The sequence below is a fragment of the Pseudorasbora parva genome, chromosome 5, assembly GCF_024679245.1.
Source record: "Pseudorasbora parva isolate DD20220531a chromosome 5, ASM2467924v1, whole genome shotgun sequence".
Classification (NCBI taxonomy): Eukaryota; Metazoa; Chordata; class Actinopteri; order Cypriniformes; family Gobionidae; genus Pseudorasbora; species Pseudorasbora parva.
The window spans coordinates 1386933-1409731 of NC_090176.1; positions in this window are offsets into that span (position 1 = coordinate 1386933).

Genomic DNA, 22799 nt, shown 5'->3' on the forward strand with positions numbered 1-22799 from the left:
GGAAGTATCCTTACGTGTCATTCAAGGGGGGGAATTATTTCATGGTTTATGCCACTACGGATAGTCTACGCTGTTTTGATTGTGGAGATCTGGGACATAAGCACTTCGCGTGTCCACACAGAGACGAACCGCGCCCGTCTACATCTGACGCGAATAACACCGATAAATCAGCAAATGACTCAGGAACACGGAGCGCCGAGGAGCATGATACAGTCACTACTGAGGAAGAGCAGGGACAGCAGGAGGTGAGTGGGAGTAATGTAGGCCTAAACATTGTAAGTAAGGAACGACTTGGCAACATTCCTGAAAAATCAGTGTGTGAATTGTCTGATGTTGATAAGAGAGAGACTCAAGGTGCAGAGGTGGGCACAAATACATCAAAAACTATTTTGTTACAAATTACAATTACTGGCTCATGAAATGTAACAAAATAAAATACAAAATACTGATGTGAAAAATACTGATTTTTCTTTTTTTATATGATTAATAATTTACATGTATGCATTTGGCAGACGCTTTTATCCAAAGCAACTTACATTGTATTCAAAGTACGCATTTTACTTGAGTGATAAAACATTGTAAAACACATTTTACAAGGTACACATTAATCATAATGTGAAATTATTATTCCGTTGGGGACAAACCAACCGTCTCCATTGACTTTCTATTGCGTGAGGCTGCCTCCTTGTTATTTCTGACTTATAACAAAAAAGAACAATGTCTAAAAGCTGATATGTGACAAGGGGTACAGAAAAGCTAAAAAGAACCAAAAACCCAGAAGATTTTATAAGCTGTTGACCCCCCAAAAAACAGTGTTTAAAGTAGGGGTGTCCTTGACTAAGGATTTACACATTCGAATCAGAATTGTCGAATCTTTCTATGGTCGACTGATAGTCGAATCATCTATGTGAAACCTAAAAAAAAAATACCTACCTAGAGAGGAAAAGAGAACTTTGAGTGCGTTTACATGCATGTTCCTAAGCTGATTATGCCTAAAGGCACACGAAGATCAGCGCCGTGTCTCACATTATATTCGCGCAAGCTCAATTTTGAATCGATTTTCTGACAGAAGAGCTGCACAATCTTGTAGCACAGGGTGAAATCAGTATACATTGACGATTTGAGGTAAATATAAATTAAATATAAAACCTTGAAATGGCGCTCTGTGGCGCGGCAGAATTTTAAACAACTTCCTGTGTCGCATCGGACAGGCACTGAATGCCGCTACCAGTGTGTGTGTGTGTACACTCATTAAATGTGTGCGAATTTTAAAGGCGTGGCGCGGCCCAGCGCCCTTAAAGGGGTTGCACACCGGACATGAAGCTCAGCGCCACACCTGCTTAACACCTGTGAAGATTCGACCGCGAGATAGGTGGTCGAATTCAGCACCGCATATCGATGCATCGAATCTTCGACTATTCGGGGTCACCCCTAGTTTAAAGACATAAAAGTGCATACATGCAATAGAGACAGAGCGTGACAAGTTATATTACACTGAGAACTACGCCCACTGGAGGGGAAAGCCTGTATCCACTTTTGTCTCCGTAAACGCTCATTTTTTTGGGTTGATAAAAATGTTGTTACCGGTATATGTTTTTTAGCTTGTTTGCTGTATACACCTTGTCACATATCAGCGTTTAGACATTGTTCTGTTTTTTTGTAATGAGTCTGAAATGACAAGAAGGTAGCTTCACGCAATACAAAGTCAATGGAGAGCATTGGATTGGTTTCCAGACCCAACATCTTCTTGATGTGGGTCTGGCTTGTCAGGCTACGCCACTTCTTGTCCTGTTTTCAAAACTCGATTACTTCTTGGAGAGACCCGGTCCAGAGCTGTTAGGGTGTCACGTGATTTTCGTGCATCTAACCTGGACATTGCCATTGCCAACATCAGACCGAAAATATGGCAAAATCGTTTACTATGGTGAGTGATTTTTCTTAAGTATTTAAGTTTTTGAAATACTCAAATACACTCCCTCAAAATATTTTGTTACAAACTACATTTTATTTTTTCCACACCTGCAAAATACAAATTACAAATTAAAGCTGCAAGCAGCATTTAGCGGGGTTCAAGCCTTTAAGGCCTTTAAAGCACATAGGCATTAAAGACATTAAGTTTTATTTAGCAAGATTTTAAACACTGAAATAATAGATGGAAAAGTCCATTTACAGTCAATATAGGCAATTTACCATAGGAAATGCATGGTTTTTAAAGCTTTTTAACAGTTATAGCGCCACCTATAGTCCGATCTCTTTAAAACTTTGCATGCTTCATCAGCATGTTATGCCACATATACCCAACAATTTTCGTGAATTTTTGAGCTTCCCTTTTGGGTTAGCGCCAACTAGTGGCCGATTTCTTTCAAAATTCTTACAGACCTCTAGGACCATGAGTCAAACATGTCCAATGAGTTTCGTTCCGATCAACCTCTGTTAACCCCATCTAATAGGTGCTCAAAATTCATTGGCTGATGGCGGCCATGTTTTTTGAGATACACCAATGTCCTCATAGACATACATGGGGCCTTGGACCAAGACACTGCATACCAATTTTCAAGTCAATCGGACTAGCGGTCGCGTGGTTATAGCCCTTTTCATGTTTTTTTAACATTATAGCGCCACCAAGTGGCCAATCGCCGCAATTTTTTTATCGTGACCTCAAATTGAGCCGATACACATGTGTACCAAGTTTGGTGACGATATCTCATTTCCTTCTTGAGTTATAACCTTTTTAGCAAAATAGGCTCCGCCCTGAACGTCCATTTTGAAGCCAATTAGCAAAAATGAATCGAAATTTCAACTTTTTTTCGATAACTATTGATAAATAGCCACCAGAGAACATTTTGACACTGGTTTGGTTCCGATCGGTCTAAAAACCAGGGACTAGTTCTCAAAAATAGGTTTCAGACATACTCCAAAATGGCGGACATTTTAAGACGAAACAAAAAAATTCCCGCTTACAGTTTTTTCGTCTTGGCCCAAGGATTTCAAAAGTATAAATCATTTGAGTCTACGACCACCGGTTTATGAGAAAAGCTCACAAATGTAAATTTTTTTGGTTTTTTGCGCTATAGCGCCACCTATTGGCCGATCGGGCTCATATTTTGATAACCTCTCCTCGATTTTTGGACTACCTTCGGGTAAATTTTCAAGTCTCTAGCCCTTACGGTTTGGGCTGCACAACGCGTTTTATCGGAGAATAATAATAATAATTAAAGCTGCAAGCAGCATTTAGCGGGGTTCAAGCTTTTAAGGCCTTTTAAGCACATAGGCATTAAAGACATTAAGTTTTATTTAGCAAGTTTTTAAACACTGAAATAATAGATGGAAAAGTCCATTTACAGCCAATATAGGCAATTTACCATAGGAAATGCATGGTTTTTAAAGCTTTTTGACAGTTATAGCGCCACCTATAGTCCGATCTCTTTAAAACTTTGCATGCTTTATCAGCATGGTATGCCACATGTACCCAACAATTTTCGTGAAGTTTTGAGTTTCCCCTTAGGATTTATAGGTTTTCGAGTGTATTTTGCCACGCCTCTTTTTTAAACGGCCCTAGTATAGCCATCCAAATGTAAAAGTTCAATTTGTTTTTCAATGATTATTGATCTAGAGAGTCCAGAGAATTATCCTAGACTAGTTTGGTTTCGATCGGGCAAAAAACCAGGGACTAGTTCGCAAAAGTAGGTTTTTAACATAATTACGAAAATTTAATTAATGATTTGATTGACAGCAACAGTTCTAGAGGCAAAGTTGTTCAGTATGAGGAGATCTATCATATGATATGCATATTTTGTGGATGGGTGCCACACCACGTGATAACAGAGCCATAAAACTCGTTAGCACCAACTAGTGGCCGATTTCTTTCAAAATTCTTACAGACCTCTAGGACCATGAGTCAAACATGTCCACTGAGTTTCATTCCGATCGCCCTCCGTTAACCCCGTCTAATAGGTGCTCGAATTCATTGGCCGATGGCGGCCATGTTTTTTGAGATACACCAATGTCCTCATAGACTTATATAGTACCTTGGGCCAAGACACTGCATACCAATTTTCAGGTCAATCGGACTAGTGGTCGTGTGGTTATAGCTATTTTCATGTTTTTTTCCACATTATAGCGCCACCAAGTGGTCAATCGTCGCGATTTTTTTATCGAGACCAGAGAATGAGCCCATACACATGTGTACCAAGTTTGGTGAAGATATCTCATTTCATTTTGGAGTTATAGTCTTTTTAGTAAAATAGGCTCCGCCCTCAGCGTCCATTTTGATCCCCTTATCTTCCGTGAATCGAAATTTCAACTTTTTCTCAATGAATGTTCATATTCAGACTACAGACAACATTTTGGCACTGGTTTGGTTCTGATCGGTCAAAAAACCAGGGACTAGTTCGTAAAAGTAGGTTTTCAACAAAATTCAAAATGGCGGAAAATTTTTAATGACGGAAATGAAATCGGAGATATACGTTTTGTTCGACGGGGTCTCAGCTTTCCAATGATATAAGACACTTGAGTGTGGACCAAACGGTTTAGGAGTTATGAGCCATTTTGCGCAATTGATTGCTATAGCGCCACCTATGGGCCAATCTGGCTCATAATTTGATAACCTTTCCTCGATTTTTGTACTACCTATTGACAAAGTTTCAAGTTTCCAGCCCTTACGGTTTGGTCTGCACGATGCGTTTTTCGGCTGAATAATAATAATAATAATTAAAGCTGCGAGCAGCATTTAGCGGGGTTCAAGCCATTTAAGGTCTTTAAGCATTTGACACCTTTTGCATGAAAGGCTTTTAAGCACTGAATGAATTTGAGAGATATCAGCTGAAATGAAGTGATAAACTGACAAAATGTGATTTTAAATTTTATAATAGTGACTTTATAAAGTCTAAATATGAATTGATCAGGAGAGTGCAGAGAATCATACTGCTGTGGTTTGGTTCCGATCAGGCAAAAAACCTAGGACTAGTTTGCAAAACGAGGTTTTTAACATAATTGTGAATATTTAAATAAAGATTTGATTGACAGTATTGGTTATAGAGGCAGAGTTGTTCAGTATGAGAAGATCTATCATAATATATGCATATTATGTGGCTGTTTTAACCCCACCTGATTACAGAGATTCACCATAGGGAATACATGGTTTTCAAAGCTTTTTAACACTTATAGCGCCCCCTATACTCCGATCTCCATAAAACTTTGCACCTGTCTTCAACATGTTATGCCACATATACACAACAATTTTCGTAAAGTTTTGAGTTTCCCCTTAGGATTTATAGGCTGTTGAGTGTATTTTGCCACGCCTCTTTTCTAAATGGCCCTGTTATAGCCATCCAAATGCAAAAAATCTACTTTTTTTTGATAATTATTGATCTAGAGAGTCCAGAGAATTGTCCTAGACTGGTTTGGTTCTGATTGGGCAAAAAACCAGGGACTAGTTCGCGAAAGTAGGTTTTTAACATAATTGCAAATATTTATTTAACGATTTGATTGACAGCAATGTTTCTAGAGGCAAAGTTGTTCAACATGAGGAGATCTATCATAGGATGTGCATATTTTGCCAATGTGTGCAACACCACGTGATTGCAGAGCCATAAAACTCGTTAGCGCCAACTAGTGGCCAATTTCTTTCAAAATTCTTACAGACCTCTAGGACCATGAGTCAAACATGCCTACTGAGTTTCGTTCCGATCGACCTCCGTTAACCCTGTCTAATAGGTGCTCAAATTTCATTGGCCGATGGCGGCCATGTTTTTTGAGATACGCCAATGTTCTCATAAACAGACATGGTACCTTGGGCCAATACACCACATACCAATTTTCAAGTCAATCGGACTAGCGGTCGCGTGGTTATAGCCCTTTTTGTGTTTTTTCCATGTTATAGCGCCACCAAGTGGCCAATCGTCGCGATTTTTTTATCGTGACCAAAGACTCAGCCCATAAACATGTGTACCAAGTTTGGTGATGTTATCTCATTTCTTGCTGGAGTTATAGCCTCTTTAGTAAAATAGGCTCCGCCTTAAATGTAATTTTCCACGCCCCTTTTCGTTCATGAGTCAAAATTTCAACTTTTTTTGATAATTATTGATATTCAGACTAGAGAGAACATTTTGGCACTAGTTTGGTTCTGATATGTCAAAAAACCAGGGACTAGTTCGCAAAAGTAGGTTTTTGACAAAATTCAAAATGGCGGAAAAATTTGCATACCGGAAATGAAATCGGAGATATACGTTTTGTTCGTCATGGTCTCAGCTTTCCAATGATATAAGACACTTGACCCTTAGGATGAACGGTTTAGGAGTTATGAGCCATTTCGCGTTTTTGGTTGCTGTAGCGCCACCTATTGGCCAATCTTGCTCATAATTTGATAACCTCTCCTCGATTTTTGGACTACCTATTGACAAAGTTTGAAGTCTCTAGCATTTACGGTTTGGTCTGCACGATGAGTTTTACGGCAGAATAATAATAATAATAAAAATTAAAGCTGCGAGCAGCATTTAGCGGGGTTCAAGCCATTTAAGGTTTTTAAGCATTTGACACCTTTTGCATGAAAGGCTTTTAAGCACTGAATGAATTTGAGAGATATCAGGTGAAATGAAGTGATAAACTGACAAAATGTGATTTTAAATATTATAATAATGACTTTATAAAGTCTAAATATGAATTGATCAGGAGAGTGCAGAGAATCATACTGCTGTGGTTTGGTTCCGATCAGGCAAAAAACCTAGGACTAGTTTAGAGGCAAAGTTGTTCAGTATGAGAAGATCTATCATAATATATGCATATTATGTGGCTGTTTTAACCCCACTTGATTACAGAGATGGAAAATACCATTTACAGGCAATTCACCATAGGGAATACATGGTTTTCAAAGCTTTTTAACACTTATAGCGCCCCCTATACTCCGATCTCCATAAAACATTGCATGTGTCTTCAACATGTTATGCCACATGTACCCAACAATTTTCGTGAAGTTTTGAGTTTCCTCTTAGGATTTATAGGCTTTTGAGTGTATTTTGCCACGCCTCTTTTCTAAATGGCTCTGTTATAGCCATCCAAATGCAAGAAATCAACTTTTTTTTGATAATTATTGATCTAGAGAGTCCAGAGAATTGTCCTAGACTGGTTTGGTTCTGATTGCGCAAAAAACCAGGGACTAGTTCGCAAAAGTAGGTTTTTAACATTATTGCAAATATTTATTTAACAATTTGATTGACCGAAATGGTTCTAGAGGCAAAGTTGTACAACATGAGGAGATCTATCATATGATATGCATATTTTGCCGATGTGTGCAACACCACGTGATTGCAGAGCCATAAAACTCGTTAGCGCCAACTAGTGGCCGATTTCTTTCAAAATTCTTACAGACCTCTAGGACCATGAGTCAAACATGCCCACTGAGTTTCGTTCTGGTCGACCTCCGTTAACCCTGTCTAATAGGTGCTCAAATTTCATTGGCCGATGGCGGCCATGTTTTTTTAGATACGCCAATGTTCTCATAGACAGACATGGTACCTTGGGCCAAGACACTGCTTACCAATTTTCAAGTCAATCGGACTAGCGGTCGCGTGGTTATAGCCCTTTTTGTGTTTTTTCCATGTTATAGCGCCACCAAGTGGCCAATCGTCGCGATTTTTTTATCGTGACCAAAAACTGAGCCCATAAACATGTGTACCAAGTTTGGTGAAGATATCTCATTTCTTGCTGGAGTTATAGCCTCTTTAGTAAAATAGGCTCCGCCTTGAATGTACATTTCCACGCCCCTTTTCGTTCATGAGTCAAAATTTCAACTTTTTTTGTGATAATTATTGATATTCAGACGAGAGAGAACATTTTGGCACTGGTTTGGTTCTGATATGTCAAAAAACCAGGGACTAGTTCGCAAAAGTAGGTTTTTGACAAAATTCAAAATGGCGGAAAAATTTGCATACCGGAAATGAAATCGGAGATATACGTTTTGTTCGCCAAGGTCTCAGCTTTCCAATGATATAAGACACTTGACCCTTAGGACAAACGGTTTAGGAGTTATGAGCCATTTCGCGTTTTTGGTTGCTGTAGCGCCACCTATTGGCCAATCTGGCTCATAATTTGATAACCTCTCCTCGATTTTTGGACTACCTATTGACAAAGTTTGAAGTCTCTAGCATTTACGGTTTGGTCTGCACGATGAGTTTTACGGCAGAATAATAATAATAATAATAATAATAATAATAATAATAATTAAAGCTGCGAGCAGCATTTAGCGGGGTTCAAGCCATTTAAGGTTTTTAAGCATTTGACACCTTTTGCATGAAAGGCTTTTAAGCACTGAATGAATTTGAGAGATATCAGGTGAAATGAAGTGATAAACTGACAAAATGTGATTTTAAATATTATAATAATGACTTTATAAAGTCTAAATATGAATTGATCAGGAGAGTGCAGAGAATCATACTGCTGTGGTTTGGTTCCGATCAGGCAAAAAACCTAGGACTAGTTTGCAAAACGAGGTTTTTAACATAATTGTGAATATTTAAATAAAGATTTGATTGACAGTATTGGTTATAGAGGCAACGTTGTTCAGTATGAGAAGATCTATCATAATATATGCATATTATGTGGCTGTTTTAACCCCACCTGATTACAGAGATTCACCATAGGGAATACATGGTTTTCAAAGCTTTTTAACACTTATAGCGCCCCCTATACTCCGATCTCCATAAAACTTTGCATGTGTCTTCAACATGTTATGCCACATATACCCAACAATTTCCGTGAAGTTTTGAGTTTTCCCTTAGGATTTATAGACTTTTGAGTGTATTTTGCCACGCCTCTTTTCTAAATGGCCCTGTTATAGCCATGCAAATGCAAAAAATCTACATTTTTTTGATAATTATTGATCTAGAGAGTCCAGAGAATTGTCCTAGACTGGTTTGGTTCTGATTGGGCAAAAAACCAGGGACTAGTTCGCAAAAGTAGGTTTTTAACATAATTGCAAATATTTATTTAATGATTTGATTGACAGCAATGGTTCTGGAGGCAAAGTTGTTCAACATGAGGAGATCTATCATATGATATGCATATTTTGCCGATGTGTGCAACGCCACGTGATTGCAGAGCCATAAAACTCGTTAGCGCCAGCTAGTGGCCGATTTCTTTCAAAATTCTTACAGACCTCTAGGACCATGAGTTAAACATGCCCACTGAGTTTTGTTCCGATCGACCTCCGTTAACCCTGTCTAATAGGTACTCAAATTTCATTGGCCGATGGCGGCCATGTTTTTTGAGATACGCCAATGTTCTCATAGACAGACATGGTACCTTGGGCAAAGACATTGCATACCAATTTTCCAGTCAATCGGACTAGCGGTCGCGTGGTTATAGCCCTTTTTGTGTTTTTTCCATGTTATAGCGCCACCAAGTGGCCAATCGTCGCTATTTTTTTATCGTGACCAAAGACTGAGCCCATACACATGTGTACCAAGTTTGGTGAAGATATCTCATTTCTTGCTGTAGTTATAGCCTCTTTAGTAAAATAGGCTCCGCCTTAAATGTACATTTCCACGCCCCTTTTCGTTCATGAGTCAAAATTTCAACTTTTTTTTGATAATTATTGATATTCAGACTAGAGAGAACATTTTGGCACTGGTTTGGTTCTGATATGTCAAAAAACCAGGGACTAGTTCGCAAAAGTAGGTTTTTGACAAAATTCAAAATGGCGGAAAAATTTGCATACCGGAAATGAAATCGGAGATATACGTTTTGTTCGTCATGGTCTCAGCTTTCCAATGATATAAGACACTTGACCCTTAGGATGAACGGTTTAGGAGTTATGAGCCATTTCGCGTTTTTGGTTGCTGTAGCGCCACCTATTGGCCAATCTGGCTCATAATTTGATAACCTCTCCTCGATTTTTGGACTACCTATTGACAAAGTTTGAAGTCTCTAGCATTTACGGTTTGGTCTGCACGATGAGTTTTACGGCAGAATAATAATAATAATAATAATAATAATAATAATAATAAAAATCAGCACAAATACAATAGGTGTTCAGCACTTCGTGCTTGAACCCCTAAAAATCAGCACAAATACAATAGGTGTTCAGCACTTCGTGCTTGAACCCCTAATCAGTACAATTACAATAGGGTTTCAGCACTTCGTGCTTGAACCCCTAAAAATCAGTACAAATACAATAGGTGTTCAGCACTTCGTGCTTGAACCCCTAATAATAAAAATCAGCACAAATACAATAGGTGTTCAGCACTTCGTGCTTGAACCCCTAATTAAAGCTTTTTAACAGTTATAGCGCCACCTATAGTCCGATGTCTTTAAAACGTTGCATGCTTCATCAGCATGTCATGCCACATATACCCAACAATTTTCGTGAATTTTTGAGCTTCCCTTTTGGGTTAGCGCCAACTAGTGGCTGATTTCTTTCAAAATTCTTACAGACCTCTAGGACCATGAGTCAAACATGCCCACTGAGTTTCGTTCCGATCGACCTCCGTTAACCCCATCTAATAGGTGCTCAAAATTCATTGGCTGATGGCGGCCATGTTTTTTGAGATACACCAATGTCCTCATAGACTTATATAGTAACTTGGGCCAAGACACTGCATATCAATTTTCAGGTCAATCGGACAAGCGGTCGTTGTTTGTTTCACATTATAGCGCCACCAACTGGTCAAACGTCGCAATTTTTTTATCGAGACCAATAATTGAGCCCATACACATGTGTTCCAAGTTTGGTGTAGATATCTCATTTCCTTCTTAAGTTATAGTCTTTTTAGTAAAATAGGCTCCGCCCACAACTATCTTTTTCCACCCCTTAGCAACCGTAAATTGAAATTTCAACTTTTTCTCAATGAATATTGATATTCAGACTACAGAGAACATTTTGGCACTGGTTTGGTTCCGATTGGGCAAAAAACCAGGGACTAGTTCGCAAAAGTAAGTTTTTAACATAATTGCAAATATTGAATTAATGATTTGACTGACAGCAATGGTTTTAGAGGCAAAGTTGTTCAGTATGAGGAGATCTATCACATGATATGCATATTTTGTGGATGGGTGCCACACCACGTGATTACAGAGCCATACAAATCTTTAGCGCCAACTAGTGGCCGATTTCTTTCAAAATTCTTACAGACCTCTAGGGCCATGAGTCAAACATGCCCATCAAGTTTTGTTCCGATCAGCCTCCGTTAACCTTGTCTTATAGGTGCTCAAACTTCATTGGCCAATAGCGGCCATATTTTTTGAGATACGCCAATGTTCTCATAGACATACATGGGGCCTTGGGCCAAGACACTGCTTTCCCATTTTCAAGTCAATAAGACTAACGGTCAGGTGGTTATACCCCTTTTTATGTTTTTTTCATGTTATAGCGCCACCATGTGGCCAATCGTCGCGATCTTTTTATTGTGACCAAGGACTGAGACCATAAATATGTGTACCAAGTTTGGTGACGATATCTCATTTCCTTCTTGAGTTATAGCCTTATTAGTAAAATAGGCTCCGCCCTGAACATCCATTTTGACGCCCTTTAGCAAACATGAATCGAAATTTCAACTTTTTTTCAATGAATATTGATATTCAGTCTCCAGGGAACATTTCTGCACTGGTTTGGTTCCGATTGGTCAAAAAACCAGGGACTAGTTCGCAAAAGTAGATTTTCGACAAAATTCAAAATGGCGGACAAATTTTCATGACGGAAATGAAATCGGAGATATACGTTTTGTTCGTCATGGTCTCAGCTTTCCAATGATATAAGACACTTGACCCTTAGGAGCAACGGTTTAGGAGTTATGAGCCCTTTCGCGCTTTTGGTTGCTATAGCGCCACCTATGGGCCAATCTGGCTCATAATTTGATAACCTCTCCTCGATTTTTGGACTACCTGTTGACAAAGTTTGAAGTCTCTAGCATTTACGGTTTGGTCTGCACGATCGCTTTTACGGCAGAAGAATAATAATAATAATAATTAAAGCTGCAAGCAGCATTTAAGCGGGGTTCAAGCCTTTAAGGCCTTTTAAGCACATAGGCATTAAAGACACTAAGTTTTATTTAGCAAGGTTTTAAACACTAAAATAATAGATGGAAAAGTCCATTTACAGCCAATATAGGCAATTTACCATAGGAAATGCATGGTTTTTATAGCTTTTTCACAGTTATAGCGCCACCTATAGTCCGATCTCTTTAAAACATTGCATGCTTCATCAGCATGTTATGCCACATGTACCCAACGATTTTCGTGCAGTTTTGAGTTTCCCCTTAGGATTTATAGGCATTTGAGTGTATTTTGCCACGCCTCTTTTTTAAATGGCCCTGTTATAGCCATCCAAATGCAAAAGATCAACTTTTTTTTGATAGTTTTTGATCTAGAGAGTCCAGACAACTGTCCTAGACTTGTTTGGTTCTGATCGGGCAAAAAACCAGGGTCAAGTTCACAAAAGTAGGTTTTTAACATAATTACGAATATTTAATTAACGATTTGATTGACAGCAATGGCCCTAGAGGCAAAGTTGTTCAGTATGAGGAGATCTATCATATGATATGCATATTTTGCAGATGTATGCAACACCACGTGATTACAGAGCCATAAACATAAAAGGTGCTCAAATTTCATTGGCCTATGGCAGCCATGTTTTTTGAGATACGCCAATGTCCTCATAGACATAGATGGTACCTTGGGCCACGACACCGCATACCAATTTTCAAGTCAATCGGACTAGTGGTTGTGTGGTTATAGCCGTTTTTGTGTTTTTTTCATGTTATAGCGCCACCAAGTGGCCAATTGTCGCGATATTTTTATCGTGACCAAAGACTGAGCCCATACACATGTGTACCAAGATTGGTGAAGATATCTAATTTCCTTCTTGAGTTATATCCTTTTTAGTAAAATAGGCTCCGCCCTGAACGTCCATTTTGAAGCCCTTTAGCAAAAATGAATCGAAATTTCAAATTTTTTTTGATAACTATTGATAAATAGACACCAGAGAACATTTTGACCTTGGTTTGGTTCCGATCGGTCAAAAAACCAGGGACTAGTTCTCAAAAGTAGATTTTCAACAAAATTCAAAATGGCGGAAAAATTTTCATGACGGAAATGAAATCGGAGATATACGTTTTGTTCGTCATGGTCTCAGCTTTCCAATGATATAAGACACTTGAGTGTGGACCAAACGGTTTAGGAGTTATAAATCCTTTCTCGCAATTGATCGCTATAGCGCCACCTATAGGCCAATCTGGCTCATAATTTGATAACCTCTCCTCGATTTTTGGACTACCTTCGGGTAAAGTTTCAAGTCTCTAGCCCTTACGGTTTGGTCTGCACGATGCGTTTTATCGGAGAATAATAATAATAATTAAAGCTGCAAGCAGCATTTAGCGGGGTTCAAGCCTTTAAGGCCTTTAAAGCACATAGGCATTAAAGACATTAAGTTTTATTTAGCAAGATTTTAAACACTAAAATAATAGATGGAAAAGTCCATTTACAGTCAATATAGGCAATTTAACATAGGAAATGCATGGTTCTTATAGCTTTTTAACAGTTATAGCGCCACCTACAGTCCAATCTCTTTAAAACTTTGCATGCTTCATCAGCATGTTATGCCACATATACCCAACAATTTTCGTGAATTTTTGAGCTTCCCTTTTGAGTTAGCGCCAACTAGTGGCCGATTTCTTTCAAAATTCTTACAGACCTCTAGGACCATGAGTCAAACATGCCCACCGAGTTTCGTTCCGATCGACCTCTGTTAACCCCATCTAATAGGTGCTCAAACTTCATTGGCCGATGGCGGCCATGTTTTTATAGATACACCAATGTCCTCATAGAAATACATGGTGCCTTGGACCAAGACACTGCCTACCAATTTTCAAGTCAATCGGACTAGTGGTCACGTGGTTATAGCCCTTTTCATGTTTTTTTAACATTATAGCGCCACCAAGTGGTCAATCGTCGCGATTTTTTTATCGAGACCAAAGAATGAGCCTATACACATGTGTACCAAGTTTGGTGAAGATATCTAATTTCCTTCTTGAGATATAGCCGTTTTAGTAAAATAGGCTCCGCCCACAACATTCTTTTTCCACCCCTTAGCAACCGTGAATCGAAATTTCAACTTTTTCTCAATGAATATTGATAATCAGACTACAGAGAACATTTTGCCACTGGTTTGGTTTCGATCGGTCAAAAATCCAGGGACTAGTTCGCAAAAGTAGTTTTTCGACAAAATTCAAAATGGCGGAAAATTTTTCATGACGGAAATAAAATCGGAGATACACGTTTTGTTTGCCAAGGACTCAGCTTTCCAAAGATATAAGACACTTGAGTGTGGACCAAACGGTTTAGGAGTTATGAGCCCTTTCTCGCAATTGATTGCTATAGCGCCACCTATAGGCCAATCTGGCTCATAATTTGATAACCTCTCCTCGATTTTTGGGCTACCTTCGGGTAAAGTTTCAAGTCTCTAGCCCTTACGGTTTGGTCTGCACGATGCGTTTTATCGGAGAATAATAATAATAATAATAATAATAATAAAAATCAGTACAATTACAATAGGGTTTCAGCACTTCGTGCTTGAACCCCTAATTAAAGCTGCGAGCAGCATTTAGCGGGGTTCAAGCCATTTAAGGTTTTTAAGCATTTGACACCTTTTGCATGAAAGGCTTTTAAGCACTGAATGAATTTGAGAGATATCAGGTGAAATGAAGTGATAAACTGACAAAATGTGATTTTAAATATTATAGTAGTGACTTTATAAAGTCTAAATATGAATTGATCAGGAGAGTGCAGAGAATCATACTGCTGTGGTTTGGTTCCGATCAGGCAAAAAACCTAGGACTAGTTTGCAAAACGAGGTTTTTAACATAATTGTGAATATTTAAATAAAGATTTGATTGACAGGATTGGTTATAGAGGCAAAGTTGTTCAGTATGAGAAGATCTATCATAATATATGCATATTATGTGGCTGTTTTAACGCCACCTGATTACAGATTCACCATAGGGAATACATGGTTTTCAAAGCTTTTTAAAACTTATAGCGCCCCCTATACTCCGATCTCCATAAAACTTTGCATGTGTCTTCAACATATTATGCCACATATACCCAACAATTTTCGTGAAGTTTTGAGTTTCCCCTTAGGATTTATAGGCTTTTGAGTGTATTTTGCCACGCCTCTTTTCTAAATGGCCCTGTTATAGCCATCCAAATGCAAAAAATCAACTTTTTTTTTGATAATTATTGATCTAGAGAGTCCAAAGAATTGTCCTAGACTGGTTTGGTTCTGATTGGGCAAAAAACCAGGGACAAGTTCGCGAAAGTAGGTTTTTAACATAATTGCAAATATTTATTTAACGATTTGATTGACAGCAATAGTTCTAGAGGCAAAGTTGTTCAACATGAGGAGGTCTATCATATGATATGCATATTTTGCCGATGTGTGCAACACCACGTGATTGCAGAGCCATAAAACTCGTTAGCGCCAACTAGTGGCCGATTTCTTTCAAAATTCTTACAGACCTCTAGGACCATGAGTTAAACATGCCCACTGAGTTTCGTTCCGATCGACCTCCGTTAACCCTGTCTAATAGGTGCTCAAATTTCATTGGCCGATGGCGGCCATGTTTTTTGAGATACGCCAATGTTCTCATAGACTGACATGGGGCCTTGGGCCAAGACACTGCATACCAATTTTCCAGTCAATCGGACTAGCGGTCGCGTGGTTATAGCCCTTTTTGTGTTTTTTCCATGTTATAGCGCCACCAAGCGGCCAATCGTCGCGGTTTTTTTATCGTGACCAAAGACTGAGACCCTAAACATGTGTACCAAGTTTGGTGAAGATATCTCATTTCTTGCTAGAGTTATAGCCTCTTTAGTAAAATAGGCTCCGCCTTAAATGTACATTTCCACGCCCCTTTTCGTTCATGAGTCAAAATTTCAACTTTTTTTTGATAATTATTGATATTCAGACTAGAGAGAACATTTTGGCACTGGTTTGGTTCTGATATGTCAAAAAACCAGGGACTAGTTCGCAAAAGTAGGTTTTTGACAAAATTCAAAATGGCGGAAAAATTTGCATACCGGAAATGAAATCGGAGATATACGTTTTGTTCGCCAAGGTCTCAGCTTTCCAATGATATAAGACACTTGACCCTTAGGACAAATGATTTAAGAGTTATGAGCCATTTCGCGTTTTTGGTTGCTGTAGCGCCACCTATTGGCCAATCTGGCTCATAATTTGATAACCTCTCCTCGATTTTTGGACTACCTATTGGCCAAGTTTCAAGTCTCTAGCCCTTACGGTTTGGTCTGCACGATGAGTTTTACGGCAGAATAATAATAATAATAAAAATCAGTACAATTACAATAGGGTTTCAGCACTTCGTGCTTGAACCCCTAATAAAAATCAGTACAATTACAATAGGGTTTCAGCACTTCGTGCTTGAACCCCTAATTAAAGCTGCAAGCAGCATTTAGCGGGGTTCAAGCGTTTAAGGCCTTTTAAGCACATAGGCATTAAAGACATTAAGTTTTATTTAGCAAGATTTTAAACACTAAAATAATAGATGGAAAAGTCCATTTACAGTCAATATAGGCAATTTAACATAGGAAATGCATGGTTCTTATAGCTTTTTAACAGTTATAGCGCCACCTATAGTCCAATCTCTTTAAAACTTTGCATGCTTCATCAGCATGTTATGCCACATATACCCAACAATTTTCGTGAATTTTTGAGCTTCCCTTTTGAGTTAGCGCCAACTAGTGGCCGATTTCTTTCAAAATTCTTACAGACCTCTAGGACCATGAGTCAAACATGCCCACCGAGTTTCGTTCCGATCGACCTCTGTTAACCCCATCTAATAGGTGCTCAAACTTCATTGGCCGATGGCGGCCATGTTTTTTTAGATACACCAATGTCCTCATAGACATACATGGTGCCTTGGACCAAGACACTGCCTACCAATTTTCAAGTCAATCGGACTAGTGGTCACGTGGTTATAGCCCTTTTCATGTTTTTTTAACATTATAGCGCCACCAAGTGGTCAATCGTCGCGATTTTTTTATCGAGACCAAAGAATCAGCCCATACACATGTGTACCAAGTTTGGTGAAGATATCTCATTTCCTTCTTGAGTTATAGCCTTTTTAGTAAAATAGGCTCCGCCCACAACATTCTTTTTCCACCCCTTAGCAACCGTGAATCGAAATTTCAACTTTTTCTCAATGAATATTGATAATCAGACTACAGAGAACATTTTGCCACTGGTTTGGTTTCGATCGGTCAAAAATCCAGGGACTAGTTCGCAAAAGTAGTTTTTCAACAAAATTCAAAATGGCGGAAAATTTTTCATGACGGAAATGAAATCGGAGATATACGTTTTGTTCGCCAAGGACTCAGTTTTCCAACGATATAAGACACTTGATTGTGGACCAAAGGGTTTAGGAGTTATGACCCTTTTTGCGCATTTGGTTGCTGTAGCGCCACCTATTGGCCAATCGGGGTCATACTTTCTGAGGTTCTCCCCAAATTGAGGACTACCATCTGACAAAGTTTCAAAGTTCCACGCTTTACGGTTTGGGCTGCACGATGCGTTTTAGCGGAGAATAATAATAATAATTAAAGCTGCAAGCAGCATTTAGCGGGGTTCAAGCCTTTAAGGCCTTTAAAGCACATAGGCATTAAAGACATTAAGTTTTATTTAGCAAGATTTTAAACACTGAAATAATAGATGGAAAAGTCCATTCACAGCCAATATAGGCAATTTACCATAGGAAATACATGGTTTTTAAAGCTTTTTAACAGTTATAGCGCCACCTATAGTCCGATCTCTTTAAAACTTTGCATGCTTCATCAGCATGTCATGCCACATATACCCAACAATTTTCGTGAATTTTTGAGCTTCCCTTTTGGGTTAGCGCCAACTAGTGGCCGATTTCTTTCAAAATTCTTACAGACCTCTAGGACCATGAGTCAAACATGTCCAATGAGTTTCGTTCCGATCGACCTCTGTTAACCCCATCTAATAGGTGCTCAAAATTCATTGGCTGATGGTGGCCATGTTTTTTGAGATACACCAATGTCCTCATAGACATACATGGGGCCTTGGACCAAGACACGGCATACCAATTTTCAAGTCAATCGGACTAGCGGTCGCGTGGTTATAGCCCTTTTCATGTTTTTGTCACATTATAGCGCCACCAAGTGGCCAATCGTCGCAATTTTTTTATCGTGACCTCAAATTGAGCCGATACACATGTGTACCAAGTTTGGTGACGATATCTCATTTCCTTCTTGAGTTATAGCCTTTTTAGCAAAATAGGCTCCGCCCTGGACGTCCATTTTGAAGCCAATTAGCAAAAATGAATCGAAATTTCAACTTTTTTTCGATAACTATTGATAATTAGCCACCAGAGAACATTTTGACACTGGTTTGGTTCCGATCGGTCAAAAAACCAGGGACTAGTTCTCAAAAATAGGTTTCAGACATACTCCAAAATAGCGGACATTTTAAGACGAAACAAAAAAATTCCCGCTTACAGTTTTTTCGTCTTGGCCCAAGGATTTCAAAAGTATAAATCATTTGAGTCTACGACCACCGGTTTATGAGAAAAGCTCACAAATGTAAATTTTTTTGGTTTTTTGCGCTATAGCGCCACCTATTGGCCGATTGGGCTCATATTTTGATAACCTCTCCTCGATTTTTGGACTACCTTCGGGTAAATTTTCAAGTCTCTAGCCCTTACGGTTTGGGCTGCACGATGCGTTTTAGCGGAGAATAATAATAATTAAAGCTGCAAGCAGCATTTAGCGGGGTTCAAGCTTTTAAGGCCTTTTAAGCACATAGGCATTAAAGACATTAAGTTTTATTTAGCAAGTTTTTAAACACTGAAATAATAGATGGAAAAGTCCATTTACAGCCAATATAGGCAATTTACTATAGGAAATGCATGGTTTTTACAGCTTTTTCACAGTTATAGCGCCACCTATAGTCCGATCTCTTTAAAACTTTGCATGCTTCATCAGGATGTTATGCCACATGTACCCAACAATTTTCGTGAAGTTTTGAGTTTCCCCTTAGGATTTATAGGCTTTTGAGTGTATTTTGCCAAGCCTCTTTTCTAATTGGCCCTGTTATAGCCATCCAAATGCAAAAGTTCAACTTTTTTTTAATAATTATTGATCTAGAGAGTCCAGAGAATTGTCCTAGACTGGCTTGGTTCCGGCCGAGCAAAAAACCAGGGACTAGTTCGCAAAAGTAGGTTTTTAACATAATTGCAAATATTTAATTAACAATTTGATTGACAGCAATGGTTCTAGAGGCAAAGTTGTTCAGCATGAGGAGATCTATCAAATGATATGCATATTTTGCAGATGTGTGCAACACCACGTGATTACAGAGCCATAAAACTCTTTAGCGCCAACTAGTGGCCGATTTCTTTCAAAATTCTTACAGACCTCTAGGACCATGAGTCAAACATGCCCATCAAGTTTTGTTCCGATCGACTTCCGTTAACCCTGTCTAATAGGTGCTCAAACGTAATTGGCCGATGGCGGCCATGTTTTTTGAGATACGCCAATGTCGTCATAGACATACATGGTACCTTGGGCGAAGACACTGCATACCAATTTTCAGGTCAATCGGACTAGCGGTCTTGTGGTTATAGCTATTTTCATGTTTTTTTCACATTATAGCGCCACCCAGTGGCCAATCGTCGCGATTTTTTTATCGTGACCTCAAATTGCGTCCCTACATATGTGTACCAAGTTTGGTGAAGATATCTCATTTCTTTCTTGAGTTATAGCCTCTTTAGTAAAATATGCTCCGCCTTCAATGTACATTTTCACGCCCCTCATCGTCTGTGAATCGAAATTTCAACTTTTTTTTGATAATTATTGATAGTAAGACTACAGTGAACATTTTGGCACTGGTTTGGTTCCGATCGGTCAAAAAACCAGGGACTAGTTCGCAAAAGTAGGTTTTCAACAAAATTCAAAATGGCGGAAAAATTTTCATGACGGAAATGAAATCGGAGATATACGTTTTGTTCGGCTTGAGCCAAGGATTCCAATGATGTAAGACACTTGAATGTGCGACAATGGGTTTTCGAGATATAAGCAAAATAGTATTTTTTTTTTGTTTTTTGCGCTATAGCGCCACCTATTGGCCAATCGGGCTCATACTTTGATAACCTCTCCTCGATTTTTGGACTACCTTTTGGCAAAGTTTTAAGTCTCTAGCACTTACGGTTTGGGCTGCACGATGCGTTTTAGGGGAGAAGAAAAATAATAATAATAAAAATCCTTACAATAACAATAGGTTTTCAAGCACTTCGTGCTTGAACCCCTAATAATTAAAGCTGCGAGCAGCATTTAGCGGGGTTCAAGCCATTTAAGGTCTTTAAGCATTTGACACCTTTTGCATGAAAGGCTTTTAAGCACTGAATGAATTTGAGAGATATCAGGTGAAATGAAGTGATAAACTGACAAAATGTGATTTTAAATTTTATAATAGTGACTTTATAAAGTCTAAATATGAATTGATCAGGAGAGTGCAGAGAATCATACTGCTGTGGTTTGGTTCCGATCAGGCAAAAAACCTAGGACTAGTTTGCAAAACGAGGTTTTTAACATAATTGTGAATATTTAAATAAAGATTTGATTGACAGTATTGGTTATAGAGGCAAAGTTGTTCAGTATGAGAAGATCTATCATAATATATGCATATTATGTGGCTGTTTTAACCCCACCTGATTACAGAGATGGAAAATACAATTTACAGGCAATTCACCATAGGGAATACATGGTTTTCAAAGCTTTTTAACACTTATAGCGCCCCCTATACTCCGATCTCCATAAAACTTTGCATGTGTCTTCAACATGTTATGCCACATATACCCAACAATTTTCGTAAAGTTTTGAGTTTCCTCTTAGGATTTATAGGCTTTTGAGTGTATTTTCCCACGCCTCTTTTCTAAATGGCCCTGTTATAGCCATCCAAATGCAAAAAATCAACTTTTTTTTGATAATTAATAATCTAGAGAGTCCAGAGAATTGTCCTAGACTGGTTTGGTTCTGATTGGGCAAAAAACCAGGGACTAGTTCGCAAAAGTAGGTTTTTAACATTATTGCAAATATTTATTTAACGATTTGATTGACAGAAATAGTTCTAGAGGCAAAGTTGTTCAACATGAGGAGATCTATCATATGATATGCATATTTTGCCGATGTGTGCAACACCACGTGATTGCAGAGCCATAAAACTCGTTAGCGCCAACTAGTGGCCGATTTCTTTCAAAATTCTTACAGACCTCTAGGACCATGAGTCAAACATGCCTACTGAGTTTCGTTCCGATCGACCTCCGTTAACCCTGTCTAATAGGTGCTCAAATTTCATTGGCCGATGGCGGCCATGTTTTTTGAGATAGGCCAATGTTCTCATAGACAGACATGGTACCTTGGTCCAAGACACTGCATACCAATTTTCAAGTCAATCGGACTAGCGGTCGCGTGGTTATAGCCCTTTTTGTGTTTTTTCCATGTTATAGCGCCACCAAGTGGCCAATCGTCGCGATTTTTTTATCGTGACCAAAGACTGAGCCCATACACATGTGTACCAAGTTTGGTGAAGATATCTCATTTCTTGCTGGAGTTATAGCCTCTTTAATAAAATAGGCTCCGCCTTAAATGTACATTTCCACGCCCCTTTTCGTTCATGAGTCAAAATTTCAACTTTTTTTTAATAATTATTGATAGTCAGACTAGAGAGAACATTTTGGCACTGGTTTGAATCTGATATGTCAAAAAACCAGGGACTAGTTCGCAAAAGTAGGTTTTTGACAAAATTCAAAATGGCGGGAAAATTTGCATACCGGAAATTAAATCGGAGATATACGTTTTGTTCGACAAGGTCTCAGCTTTCCAATGATATAAGACACTTGACCCTTAGGAGCAACGGTTTAGGAGTTATGAGCCATTTTGCGTTTTTGGTTGCTGTAGCGCCACCTATTGGCCAATCTGGCTCATAATTTGATAACCTCTCCTCGATTTTTGGACTACCTATTGACAAAGTTTGAAGTCTCTAGCATTTACGGTTTGGTCTGCACGATGAGTTTTACGGCAGAATAATAATAATAATAATAATTAAAGCTGCAAGCAGCATTTAGCGGGGTTCAAGCCTTTAAGGTCTTTAAAGTACATAGGCATTAAAGACATTAAGTTTTATTTAGCAAGATTTTAAACACTAAAATAATAGATGGAAAAGTCCATTTACAGCCAATATAGGCAATTTACCATAGGAAATGCATGGTTTTTATAGCTTTTTAACAGTTATAGCGCCACCTATAGTCCGATCTCTTTAAAACTTTGCATGCTTCATCAGCTTGTCATGCTACATATACCCAACAATTTTTGTGAATTTTTGAGCTTCCCTTTTGAGTTAGCGCCAACTAGTGGCCGATTTCTTTCAAAATTCTTACAGACCTCTAGGACCATGAGTAAAACATGCCCACCGCGTTTCGTTCCGATCGACCTCTGTTAACCCCATCTAATAGGTGCTTAAAATTCATTGGCCGATGGCGGCCATGTTTTTTTAGATACGCCAATGTCCTCATAGAAATACATGGGGCCTTGGGCCAAGACACTGCATACTAATTTTCAGGTCAATCGGACTAGCGGTCGTGTGGTTATAGCTTTTTTCATGTTTTTTTCACATTATAGCGCCACCAAGTGGCCAATCGTCGCAATTTTTTTATCGTGACCTCAAATTGAGCCGATACACATGTGTACCAAGTTTGGTGACGATATCTCATTTCCTT